Below are 13,856 nucleotides of genomic sequence, written 5' to 3'. Positions count from 1 at the left end.
CTTCCAGAAGGGCTCAAAGATCGCCGATGCGCAAATGGCAGTAGTGGAATAGCAGGAGTATCAAAAAAATGCAGATCCGAGTGATTTGTTGCGAGCTAATAAGCCAACCACGGATTCAGCGTTTCAGTCGTCTGGTGAAACGAAGCCGATTCATATTCACCCGACCGATCCCAATGCTGCTCCGACTCACATTTCGCAACACTCGACTCCAAATAGGAAGAAGCGCTCATCCAGTTCCTCCGTGAGAACTGGGACATCTTTGCATGGAAGCCTTCTGACACGCCGGGTGTTCCCAGGGGGCTGGCTGAGCACCGTCTACGAGTCGACCCAAATTTGAAACCGGTCAAAGAACATCTTCGACGGTCCACCGTGCAGAAGAGAAAAGCAATCGGTGAAGAAGTGGCTCGGCTCCTTGCAGCTAAGTTTATCCAAGAGATTTACCACTCCGAGTGGTTAGCCAATGTTGTCATGGTCCCCAAGAAGGAAGAATCACTTCGCATGTGCATTGACTTCAAGCATATCAATCGGGCCTGCCCGAAAGATCACTTTCCTCTCCCCCGCATCGATCAAATAGTCGACTTGACTGCAGGGTGTGAGCGCTTGTCCTTTCTGGATGATTATTCCGGGTATCATCAGATCCGACTGTATGGACCCGATGAGATAAAAACAGCTTTCATCACTCCATTTGGGTGCTTTTGTTATGTCACCATGCTGTTCGGCTTGAAGAATGCCGGAGCCACATTCATGAGGATGACTCAGAAGTGTTTACTCACTCAAATCAGTCGGAATGTGGAAGCATACAAGGATGACATTGTGGTCAAGTCACGTAAAGGTTCCGACCTGTTGGCTGACCTTGCTGAAACTTTTGCCAACATCAGAAGGTATGATATCAAGCTTAATCCATCAAAGTGCACATTCGGAGTTCCTGGCAGAAAATTACTCGGTTTCCTCATTTCTGAATGGGGGATCGACGCTAACCCAGAGAAAGTTGGTGCCATTCTCCGAATGAAACGCCCTGTGCGTGTGCACGATGTCCAGAAGCTTACAGGTTGTTTGGCCGCCTTGAGTCGATTCATTTCTCACCCCGGTGAAAAGGCATTGCCTCTTTACCGACTAATGAAGAAGTCTGATAAGTTCGAGTGGACTCCTGAAGCTGATGCAGCATTTGCAGAGCTCAAAGCCCTGCGTTCCACCCAGCCGGTGCTTGCTGCCCCAATCAGCAAAGAGCCTTTACTGCTTTACATTGCTGCCACTAGACAAGTTGTCAGTACGGTACTTACGATCGAGCGGGAAGAGGAAAGAAAAGCCTATACACTACAACAAAACCCCCCCTTCAGCAACGCATCAATGCGTTGTTGTATGTCCATATATGTGTTGCTAAGGTCTACACCAACGGATTAATATACGTTGCCGTTGGTGGCGTTGGAAGGGTCTACAACAACATATATGCATGCGTTGGTAAACTGCATGTAGAAGCGTTGGTAGATAGCAACATATAGAGCTAGAGCCCAACAACGTTTCATATGCGTTGGTGGCGACAATGGACAAATAAAACAGATCACTGCTTCATATGAATTGTTGGCGACCATGGACGAACGTATTTTTAAACGGACATAACAGATCAGTAGCCCAATTCTGGACCTTGCAATGTTGACAGTTGGAGGCACAATATAATAAACAGAAAGATCTCATATATTAAATTGACTATTGTGCATTACAAATAACATGATCCAAAGATTACAAGAGGTGAAACTGTCTATCAGTAGCCCCGTTCTTGACCTTGCAATCAACTATAATGTTTGAAACATTGACCCTAAAAATGTCATTCTAATTTATTTTATCCTGATATGACATTCTTATTATCTCGTACTAGCCCCATTCTTAACCTTGCAATAACCATCTGAGCCATGCATCGTCAATTTATCTTCGTGGTCTACAACAACAACAAAAACAACAATAATATGAGACGAGCAACTTACATGAGAGAAATCAGGTTATCATAGAAATATAATTTAAAGGAGCACCCTACAAATGTGATTTATCGAGACATAGACTTATCTATAGACAAGGGGATAATTAATAATCTAAATACAAAACGAAAATCCAACATGAATTTATCAATAACATCTTAGATTATGATATTTATATCCATGTACTAATTAATTTTGCATCTTGCATCAACTCAAAACTATATGAACTATTAATACATGTTTTTAGTGTTCCAGTCTATTTTCTCTAAAAAAATACCAAAATTCAGATGTGGAAACTGCATATACTTGCAATGTCAGTATCATCACTCTGTAAAATAATAATAATAATAATAATAATAATAATAATAATAATAATAATAATAATAATAATAATAATACATGCTAGCAAAAGGGCCATCACTATGCTATGGAGTACAAACACACAGACTTCAAGTCACCCATTCTTTGTAAACTGAGGGCATTCTATTTATTTTAATTGCCTTGCACATGTTTTGAATATCCATGGCTTGTTAGAAGCTGCATATTACTCAGAGCAGCTTTGACCAATCAGATGTGGTTGTTCATTGTGAACAACCATCAGCTTGCATATACTACTAAAAATTATATTATATTAAAAATGAGATGAATTTAGCAACTAACTAAATGACAAGTAGCTAACTAATAATATTGAATATACTGAATTGATTATTTCCATTTTTGAGAGGTCTCTACACTAGCTAGCTTTGCGTTAGATTGCTCCCGTACTACTCTTGCTTGTGATGATTTATTAGTCATGCATGTTATGGTGTATTAGGAGAAATCTAAGTGCAACAACTTGAAAATCTTTAAATATTCTACATCACACAAGAGATCGTAATTACTGAGATTCACCAAGTCATAGATTAGAATTCCTGATCCATAAATAAAATTCTCACAACCTGCAGAAGCAACAACACGAGAAAAAAATTCATCATCAGATTTGGGACAGCTGGAGTTATCAACTCATGCATAGAAAGAATACATGCATAATGAACTAAGAAACACAGGAGGGCACGAGAACTACGAACTATCTAACCCACTTCTGCTCATCATGACGCCAACCCGAAGGCCATGACTTGATCTTGAAGGGATGTAGGATCTAAGTAATATAGAAAAGTGCACCCTAATTATATACAAGAAAGGACATATAAAAATAATAATTCATTAGCAGCTGGGAAAGAAGAGTCTACCAGACTGAGCCACCATAGGAAGTCTGGTTTCTACATGGGGTTTGGCTTAAACTTAACTGGTTGTTTCATGGCTTATAGAGTAGCATTATGTATAATGTCAAATAACTTTCATGTTCCAAGTTCAGCTGGTGACATCATGACCCACATTCCTAACTAAACTGGAACCCCAAACAGATCACAATGTTAAATGTAAGTGAAATGGAACAATCATGTAGTAAGTAGTCAGAATTAGTTACCCCTACTCTAGCTAGGAGACCGATGGATGGAGGACCAATGGTTTTCTAGTTGATCACCACAAAAGTATTGTATCTTACTGACAGAAACTGCATGTCATGGAAACGCGTGAGCACAATCTTTTTCGAGAGAGAGAGATAGAGAGCAGGGGAGACACTAAGAAAAATACCTTATTTTTCAATTCAATGATCTTATTGACAGGTTCATCAACTTGAGTCTCTCGGAAGAAACCATCTTTTCTCCTTGTTTGGTGTTTGAGTAGAAGAATCCTGCATTTATTTCACTGAGAAACATATGTGCCAATTAAACTCTCCCCTTCAGTGATGCGCATGAAACAGGAAATCTAAGGGCCTATTTGGCAGCTAAGTTTTTTCTTAGTATTTGGAAAGTACGATGGTTTCTAAAAATACTATAGTTTTAAATACTTTAGGGTGTTTCTGTGGCAGAGCTACAAACAAATAGCTGGGCAGGACAGGCTGAAGGAAAGCTGTTATGCACTCATCCTAACAACAATTTTTCACTATATACAATTTATTTTGACGCACTGTGGATAAAAGTTGGAAATTTGACGCAGTTAGAATGTTCTCATGTTAAAATGCTTCACTCAAATACAGTTTACACTTAGATTGGTGCCATGCTAACCGGTGCTAACAAGAATTCTGGATATGAATGAGTTAAAGGAAATTACCTATGTTGTCTGGCAAGTTCTTTTCCCCACATGTAGCAGTACTTATATCACTACACCAAATCTCTCCTGCAAAAAAGCAAGACTCACATCAATTGCAAATAATATCCATGAAAAAGGGCGATTTTATCAAGACATATGAGCACTCAATTCAAATTAGCAGCGCAAGTCGCAAATCAAACAGTGGGAGGGACTCGGGATTTTGGAGAGGTTGAGAGGATTTGCTCGTTTCCTTTGGGGCTGAGTCGCTGGCTGGCCGCTACGAGCTGCGTCGGTCGGTGCCTCGGGTTGCGACTAGTCGGCTGCTATGTACCGGTTGGCGCCGTCGGCAAGGACCAGAAACAAACATTGATGAGAGAGAATAGGGGGCGTACTACTGAACTAATGCAGTTGAGGACGGGGGCGTCGGTGCTTGCGTCGTCCCTGGCTGTGCAGAGGAAGAACGGCGGCCTCGGCATCTTAGGTCGCGCGGAGGAACAGCGGCGAACGCACCTTCCCCGACGCGAGGAAGATGGCGATGACGCTGTGTGCGTCCCCGACGCGAGGAGGATGGCGAAGATGCAGTATGCGTCCTCGACGGGCGGAGAAAGTGGGAAGGGAGGCGGGCTCGGCGAAGGGACAGGGGGAGGCGGGGCAAGGAGACGGCGGCGGTGGGAACCCTAGCTACTGAGGGCAAGGGGACGGCGGCGGTGAGGGGAGGGGATGGCGGCCGATGCAGGGTGTCTTTCATTTAGGATAATCTAATTTTTTTAAGATGAAGGCCAAAACGAAGGGATAATATAAACTTTGGGCGCCTGCGACTAGACAGAAGAGGTGGAGGTGGGTACGAGGAGGTTAGCGCTAAGTGGGGAATGTGGGAGGTTCAACGAAACAACACATCATGCTATCTTCGTTGCTAGACATGCATTGCAATATGGGGTTTTTTTTGTAGTGATAAAGTTCAACGCCTAGTATATTATGTTTCTGAAGTTTTTACTCCATCAAAGCAAAGATATCCACATTATCAGAAGCTTGTTTATGGGATTTATATGACCACGAAGAAGGTTGGACATTATTTCTCTGACCACTCCATTACAGTCGTCAGCGACGCTCCATTATCAGAGATTCTGAACAACAGAGATGCAACTGGTCGAGTGGCAAAGTGGGCGATTGAACTCCTTTCCTTGGATATTAAGTTTCAGGCAAAGAAACCTATCAAGTCCCAAGCAATAGCAGATTTCCTCGCCGAGTGGATCGAACAGCAACTGCCGACTCAAATCCACTCGGAGCACTGGACCATGTTCTTTGATGGTTCCAAGATGCTGAATGGTTCCGATGCTGGGGTGGTACTGGTATCCCCCCGAGGAGACAAGCTCAGATATGTTCTCCCGATTCACTTTGATTCCTACAATAATGAAGCGGAATATGAAGCACTCTTATATGGGTTACGTATGGCCATCTCACTCGGTGTCTGTCGCCTCATGGTCTACGGCGACTCAGATTTGGTAGTCAATCAAGTGATGAAGGAGTGGGACGTCAGAAGCCCAGCTATGACTGGTTACTGCAATGCGGTGAGGAAGTTGGAAAAGAAGTTTGAGGGGTTAGAGCTCCATCATATACCCCGACTAAAAAATCAAGCAGCCGATGATTTGGCAAAGATAGGTTCCAAGAGGGAAGCCATTCCCAGCAACGTGTTTTTAGAACACATTCATACACCTTCAGTTCAAGAAGATCCTTTCACTGAAGAGCCCCCGCAGCCTAAGAGTGCCACAGATCCGACTGAAGTCGAAGTCCCAGCCGTGGTCGACCTGATCATGGAGGTTTTGGTCATCATTCCCGACTGGACAGTGCCATACATTGCGTATATCCTTAGGAAGGAACTACCAGAGGATGAAGAAGAGGCTCGACAGATCGTCCGTCGATCCAAAGCCTTCATTGTGTTAAGAGGACAACTGTTCAGAGAAAGCATAACTGGAGTCAGCCAGAAATGCATAACACCAGAAGAAGGTCGAATGATCCTCAACGACATCCACTCGGGGACCTGTGGTCACCATGCCTCCTCTCGGACCATTGTGGTCAAAGCATACCGAGCTGGATTTTATTGGCCACGAGCAAATGAAATGGCGAAAGATATAGTTGACAAATGTGAAGGCTGCCAGTTTTACTCCAATATGTCCGACAAGCCTGCGTTAGCCCTGAAGACCATTCCACTCGTCTGGCCCTTTGCTGTTTGGGGATTGGATATGGTTGGACCCCGGAGGACTGGTAGGAGCGGCTTCACTCATGTGCTTGTAGCAGTCGACAAGTTTACCAAATGGATTGAAGCCAAGCCTATCAAGAATCTTGAGGCCAGTACTGCCGTCAGTTTCATCAGAGAATTGACATTCAGATATGGAGTTCCGCACAGCATCATCACTGACAACGGGTCGAACTTCGATTCTGATGAGTTCAGAGCCTTCTGTGCTTCCCAAGGCACACGAGTCGACTATGCTTCGGTCGCCCACCCCTAGTCAAATGGACAAGCGGAAAGAGCAAATGGCTTGATTCTCAAAGGACTGAAACCTCGACTGATGCGTGATCTCAAGCAGGCAGCAGGTGCCTGGGTCGATGAACTTCCATCAGTTCTTTGGGGATTGAGGACGACTCCCATTCGGTCGACTGGCCGAACTCCATTCTTCTTGGTTTATGGAGCAGAAGCTGTTCTACCGAGTGACTTGCTTCACAATGCACCCCGAGTCGAGCTCTTCTCTGAAGATGAAGCAGAACAGGCCTGGCAGGACGCAGTCGATCTCCTAGAGGAGGAAAGAGAGATGGCCTTAATCCGGTCGACCATTTATCAGCAAGACTTGCGTCGATTCCACGCCAGAAACGTGAGGGGCCGAGCCTTTCAAGAGGGAGACTTGGTTCTTCGAGTGGATCAACAGAAACCACACAAGCTCGCCCCTTCTTGCGAAGGTCCCTTCATTATCACCAGAGTTCTCCACAATGGAGCATACCATCTTTACAATGTCGAGCATCAGAAAGACGAGCCACAGGCTTGGAACGCGGAGCTGCTCCGCCCCTTTTATACTTAAGTACCCATTCGGATGAGATGTAATAAGAAATACCTTTGTAGTTTGTTTATCAAAGACAAGAGCTTTACAGTCTTCCTAAATGGTTGTTGTTACTTTTGTTTGTGTCTGAAATCCCCCAGTGGGTGACTTTGCCGCGAATCCGTTTGGCCTAAAGTTTGAAAAATCCTACCGAGTGGTGAGCAAGCCTCTCACTCGGGGGCTTAGCCGCGAATCCGTTTCGCCTAAGTTTGAAAAATCCTACCGAGTGACGAGCAAGCCTCTCACTCGGGGGCTTAGATGCGGTCCAGTACTCGCCTAACTGTGAAAAAATCCTATCGAGTGATGAGCAAGCCTCTCACTCGGGGGCTTAGCTGCAGTCCAGTACTCGCCTAAGTGTGAAAAAATGCTACCGAGTGGTGAGAAAGCCTCTCACTCAGGGGCTTAGCTGCAGTCCAGTACTCGCCTAAGTTTGATGAATCCTACCGAGTGATGAGCAACCCTCCCGCTCGGGGGCTTAGCTGCAGTCCAGTACTCGACTAAGTTTGAAAAATCCTACCGAGTGGTGAGCAACCCTCCCACTCGGGGGCTTAGCTGCAGTCCAGTACTCGCCTAAGTTTGAAAAATCCTACAGAGTGGTGAGCAAGCCTCCCACTCGGGGGCTTAGCTGCAGTCCAGTACTCGCCTAAGTTTGAGAAATCCTACCGAGTGGTGAGCAACCCTCCCACTCGGGGGCTTAGCTGCAGTCCAGTACTCGCCTAAGTTTGAAAAATCCTACCGAGTGGTGAGCAACCCTACCACTCGGGGGCTTAGCTGCAGTCAAGTACTCGCCTAAGCTTGAAAAATCCTACCGAGTGGTGAGCAACCCTCCCACTCGGGGGCTTAGCTGCAGTCCAGTACTCGCCTAAGTTTGAAAAATCCTACCGAGTGGTGAGCAACCCTCCCACTCGGAGGCTTAGCAGCAGTCCAGTACTCGCCTAAGTTTGAAGTTCATCCGCATTTGCAAGGATGACGAGGTGCAGGTCGACTGCACCCTTCTCCTTCGGAGCTGCGCCACAAGTACAATGTGCACTATAGCCCTATCCACAAGAACGACAAGGTACAGGTCGACTGTAACCTTCTCCTTCGGAGCTGCGCCACAAGTACAACGTGCGCTCCATCCCTATCCGCAAGGACGACGAGGTACAGGTCGACCGTAATCTTCTCCTTAGGAGCTGCGCCACAAGTACAACGTGCGCTCCATCCCTATCCGCAAGGACAACGAGGTACAGGTCGACTGTAACCTTCTCCTTCGGAGCTGCACCACAAGTACAACGTGCGCTCCATCCCTATCCGCAAGGACGAGGAGGTATAGGTCGACTGTAACGTTCTCCTTCGGAGCTGCACCACAAGTACAACGTGCACTACATCCCTATCCGCAAGGACGACGAGGTACATGTCGACTGTAACCTTCTCCTTCAGAGCTGCGGCACAAGTACAACGTGCGATCCATCCCTATCCGCAAGGACGACAAGGTCGACTACAAACTTCTCCTCAGAGCTGCGCCATAAGTACAATAGCTGCATCTCAAGTACAAAGATTATTTCAATTGAAGAGCAAATTCCACTCGAAGGCAAACACAAGCATATTCAGAGATAAACCAAGTTCAGATAAATCCTAAAGTTCCGGACGACGGATCAAAATTATTCGAGCATCAAGCCTGAAGAAGTTTAACGATTACACAATCACTCGGCATTCCGAGGCAAATAAAGGTGGGGCATAATGTTTCTCGGTCACGTGTCGGGAGAAGGACTGGCTGGGTCGCAGAAACTGTCAAGGTCTGTGCTGTCTCCAATACGAGTGGCGGCGTCAAGGAAAGTGTCCATGAAGGATTGGAAGGTGTGCCTCTTTGTGTTAGCAACCTTGAGCTCTGCCAGCTTGTCTTCTTTGACATCTTTGCAGTGCACTCGGACCAAGGACAACGCGACATCAGCGCCACAACGAGCAGATGACTTCTTCCATTCTTGCACTCGGTCAGGTATTTGATTCAGTTGAGCCATCAAAGACTCGAGGTCTTGAGACAGTTCCGCTTGAGGCCAGAGTTTAGTATCAACCCGGGTCATCGCTGCCTTCAGGCGGGCAAGATAAGCAACCGCGCTGTCCATGCGAGATTCCAGCCGCAGCACATTCATCACAACATCTTCCTTGACTGGACAGTTTATGGGATCGAGACCTGTCTCGACCCGCCCAGTTTCCGCTTCAAAGTCTTGGAAAAGCTCTGCACAGGTGAATAAATAGTGAGTCGACGATACGATCAAGGTTGACAGTCGACCGCAATAAGTCAGTCAATCATCAGTACCTTCAAGTTTTAGGACCAGCTTTGCAGCAAGCTGGCCGAGATAAGACTCCCAAGCTCGTCAGTTAGCTTGTCCTTGTCTTTCTTCAGTCGCTCGACCTCCCGATTGGCATCAGAAACATCAGTCTTTGTTTTGGAGTTCTCTTCTTCTAACTTGCCGACTGAAGCAAGCTTCTTGTCAGCAAGTGACGTCTTCTCTCGTGCTTCCTTCTGTGCAGCAGCAAGATCCAGATCCTTCTTCTCCAAAGCCTGCTTCATTTTCTCTAAAGAAATAACATTCTTCAGACGGGCTTGGAGTTAACGGTTTTCACTACATACATCTGCTCGAGTGGAGTCACTCGGTTCAAAAAATGGAAAGGAATAGTGCCAGCAGTGAGATAGACAGTTGACGATTCATTACCTCCCATGGCAGCTACTTCATCACGAGCAGTCTAGAGATTCTTCTTGGCCAATTCCAGATCAAGGTTGAGGCTGATTTGCTGCTTGTTCATTGCAGAAAGCTAAGCCCCAAGATCACAAGATTTCTGCAGTATAAGCCATATCAGTTGACTGAGATAAAAAGACATCATAGTGATAGCTACTCTAAGACTACCACCGAATCAAACATTCAACGGCAGTCTCGGGGACTACACCCAGTGGGTGCACTTAGCGTGCCCCCACTGGTTTGAATAAACACTCGACATGGCCTACCCAGCGCAAGAGTAAAAAAAGCAGTTCTCAGACCATAGTCGACTGCCCGCAGTCAACCACGGTCTAGGGGACTACACCTAGCGGGTGCACTTAGCGTGCCTCCACTGGTTCTGGTTTCATTCGACCTGGTCTGTCCAGACCGAGTGACAAAATTCAGATTCTTAGACCACAGTCGACTGCCCGCAGTCAACTATGGTCTCGGGGAATACACCCACTGGGTGCACTGAGAGTGCCCCCACTAGTTCAAAGGTTCAATTCAGGACGACTCAATTTGACTCGTACAACTTCAAAATAGTCACACCCGAGTGGGTGATCGGATGAGAAGTACGATCAATCAAGAATCAACTGACCTGGACATTGGTCTACAGAGCTGCTCCCGTGTTGAAGGCCACCTGACTGGCCTCATGCACCACTTTCCTTTGCCCCATCACAAGGTTCAACTGAAGAAGAGCTTCTTTGGCGGCAGACGGTGGGTCATCCGGGGTTTGATATGCAGTGAAGAGTGATGATGGCAGAGTAGTCGGAGCAACCGCTGGGTCTGATGCGTGGAGTGGTATTGGTGCAGCAAAAGTCTGAGCAGCTGATCCTGATGGGCAATCAGTCAACAGCGGGATAGCGAACGTGACGTTGGTATGTGCCGGATCTGTCGATCGCTCGACTCCCGTCCCAGGCATCTCAGTCGACTGAGGAACCTGGGCCTCAGGCGCTTTCCCGCTCAGTTCCTTGTCCCTCCTCCTCCTTCCCCTCAGCGGTACTTCATCATCATCATCATCATCTAGGAGCACAACAACATCTCGTGGTGCTGCAACAAACAGAGATAGTCAAAAAGATAGCTGACAAGCAATCCAGTCATCCAAATAAATTCGAGTCGGGCAGACTTACTGGCTTTGGAGGTAGCTGCATCGGTGGTTTCCTCGTCGTCCGGGGTCTTGTCAATATCCATATCAGTCGCAGCCGAGGCCGGGCTGTAAAGGTTCATCATCCACTCGGTCAGTACAAGGGAATCGATCAGAACAAGAAAATACGGGGAGAACATTTACCCAGAAGCAACAGGAACGTCCATCTTGATTCTAGGAAAGGTCTTCCGAGCCTTCGAAGGATTGATCTTGGGCTGCTTGGTGACCTTCTCAGCCAATTCTGGAGTCGAAGACCGAGCGCGCTTTTGTGATGGAGCGCTCGAGGCCGCAGCCTTGCCGCGCCTGCCCGCGGGATCATGGTGCTGCTTGGATCGATGCTCGGAACGAGGTGGTAAGTCGGCTACCTCCTCGTCGTCCGACTCATCGCTCTCATCTTCATCATCGTCGGCTGGTGACTCCCACTCGCCGCTCTCCTCCGCGATGTCCTCGCCTTCATGGTCTTGCTCCAGAGCTTGCTCGCCATTGGGCATTGAGTACATCTCTGTATAAATCTATAAAACAAGGAGCCCAGTGGAAATCAGTCGGATCAACAAACAGTCAGAAAACACATCCAAATTTAATCAATTGTAGTGGCTAAACCTTGTCTGGCTAGTTGCTATCACTGAAAGGTTTGACTCTCCTAGCGCCCATGGGGTTGTCCTTGTTCCCGGTGATGCCCCTCAGCCACTCGGCCACTGTTTTGGCCTCCACCTCCTCCGGATGAACCCGAGCGGTATCACCAGCCCCGGAGTACATCCACATGGAGTGGTCACGAGCTTGGAGTGGTTGAATGCGCCGACTGACGAACACCTCTAGTAGATCCATGCCGATCACACCTTGGTTGATCAGTTGAACTACTCTCTCGACCAGCATGCTCATCTCCGCCTTCTCCGCGGCGGTCACATTCAACGAAGATGGAGTTTGAACACGATCAAAAGAAAAAGGGGGAAGTCCAGTCGACTGGCCTGGGGTCACGATATCCTGGCAATAGAACCAGGTCGACTGCCAGCCCCTGACCGACTCAGGAAGAGTCATCGAAGGGAAGGAACTCCTCTTCCTCTTTTGAATACCCAAACCCCCACACATCTGGATGACATGGGTATTTTCGTCGTTCGAGTTCGCTTTCTTCACTGTTTTTGGAGCGGATGGTGAAAATGTGCTTGAAAAGACGCTAGTGCGGTCGACACCCCAGAAAATTCTCGCACATGGACACGAATGCGGCAAGGTATGTGATGGTGTTGGGAGTGAAATGATGGAGTTGATCCCCGAAGAAATTCAAGATACCTCGAAAGAAGGGGTGCGGAGGAAGCGAGAAACCGCGGTCGACATGAGTGGCAAGCAGAACACACTCACCCGGTCGCGGATGTGGCTCCGTTTCCCCCTCCGACAGCCGCGCGGACTCATGGACGATCAGCCCTAACTCGGCCATATCATCCAAGTCTTCCTGCTGAAGCGAGGATCGGATCCAATCTCCCTGGATCCAACCCCGCGGCAGCCCCGAGCGCGTTGAAGATCCACGATTCGTCTTCTTGCCTTTCGCCGCCCCTGTCGCGTTCTTCGTGCGTTCCAGCGCCGCCATTTTCTACTTCCCCATGGCGGCGGAGTGGAGGCGTCGAGAGTGGAGAAGCCGGATGAGGTGAAGGAGCGAGAGGAAGAAGAAGGAGAGTAGGCACGCACAGTGCGGACGCCTCGGCCTCGCCGCTTTTAAAGGCCCACTTCCGAGTGGCTGACGCGTGGGTCCGGGCAATCCTGTCAAATCCCGCAATAGTCGCACACGGGATATGTCGCGAAAAAGGTGGTGCAGAAATTGAAACGTCCTGTTTATCCACTCCGTTTACCACAGCACGCTCCGCGTGGCGTGCTTCCACCGAAATTTCGAATCCCGCGAAATCCGGGATCCCCTGCAACCGATCAAGCCAAAGATTTCGCGTCAAAGACAACACTCGGCGGGTGACGTTATAAAAACCAATCGGCAATTTCTGAATCGATCAAGGCGACTGAAACGAAGCCGAAGTTCCAACACTAGCCTCCATTCAGAGATGAATTTTTGAGAAAGGCAAGAGTCAAAGCAAGATCAACTTCAACCTTCTTTTCACTCGGACCTCAATCCATTCGCTGGCTAATGATGAGGACATAGACCTGGGGTAGGGTAATAGGCCTGACCTATACGTCCTACCGAAGGTCCTTGTCCTAGAAGCAAAGAAGTTCAAGAGCAAATGGAGAGGGCTCAACAAAGGTGTCGAGTGCAATCCACTCGACCTACCATTCACTCGGTGATCCCTCCTTATTTAGGTCACTCGACCACTCAACCGCTCGACGTGCAGGAGACCTAAAGCCACTCCGCGCAGCAACGGTCGGGCGTTTAGGTGTAGACTTAATGATCATTTTTAGCACTTTATTATTGAAGTTACCTGTAACGCTCTCACTTTATGTACATTGAATCCTGTGTAACGGAGGGGAGCTGGGGTCCTGGCGCACTCTATCTAAGCACCCCCTCCTCTGAGACAAGGGTTCGCACTCCCTGTAACACACATGCATATAATCTAGTCGACCACCTCTGGGCTCCGAGACGTAGGGCTGTTACTTCCTCCAAGAAGGGCCTGAACTCGTAAAACTCGTGCGTACAACTTCTCCATAGCTAGAATGTTGCCTCTACATCCCTACCCCCCATTCTATTGTCAGACTTAGAACCACGACATACCCCCCACGGGAAGACAGCAAGTGGCCAGGGCGACCAGGAGGCTCGAGGCGTGCCACACCCCACCTTGGCGGGCAGAAAGGTGCGCCT

At 47.8% G+C, this 13,856-nt stretch overlaps 1 long non-coding RNA gene across 3 annotated transcripts; it reads right to left on the bottom strand.

The window, feature by feature from the left end:
* Nucleotides 1-1,693: 1,693 nt before the first annotated feature.
* LOC109781556 (uncharacterized) lies at nucleotides 1,694-4,847 on the bottom strand. 3 transcript variants are annotated; one of them, XR_005753228.1, is made up of 5 exons: nucleotides 4,493-4,847; nucleotides 4,122-4,187; nucleotides 3,603-3,716; nucleotides 2,852-2,908; nucleotides 1,694-1,933 (listed from the first exon to the last, which is right to left on the bottom strand). It is a non-coding gene; the product is annotated as an uncharacterized lncRNA (long non-coding RNA). The 3 variants fall into 3 exon arrangements; XR_005753227.1 differs by having other exon boundaries at nucleotides 2,862-2,908; XR_005753229.2 differs by adding an exon at nucleotides 3,436-3,522 and having other exon boundaries at nucleotides 1,920-2,908.
* Nucleotides 4,848-13,856: the final 9,009 nt, after the last annotated feature.

This window comes from Aegilops tauschii, chromosome 4 (genome assembly GCF_002575655.3).
Source record: "Aegilops tauschii subsp. strangulata cultivar AL8/78 chromosome 4, Aet v6.0, whole genome shotgun sequence".
Classification (NCBI taxonomy): domain Eukaryota; kingdom Viridiplantae; phylum Streptophyta; class Magnoliopsida; order Poales; family Poaceae; genus Aegilops; species Aegilops tauschii.
Note: the sequence above shows the minus strand (reverse complement) of the source record. Positions and strands in the feature narration are given on the sequence as shown.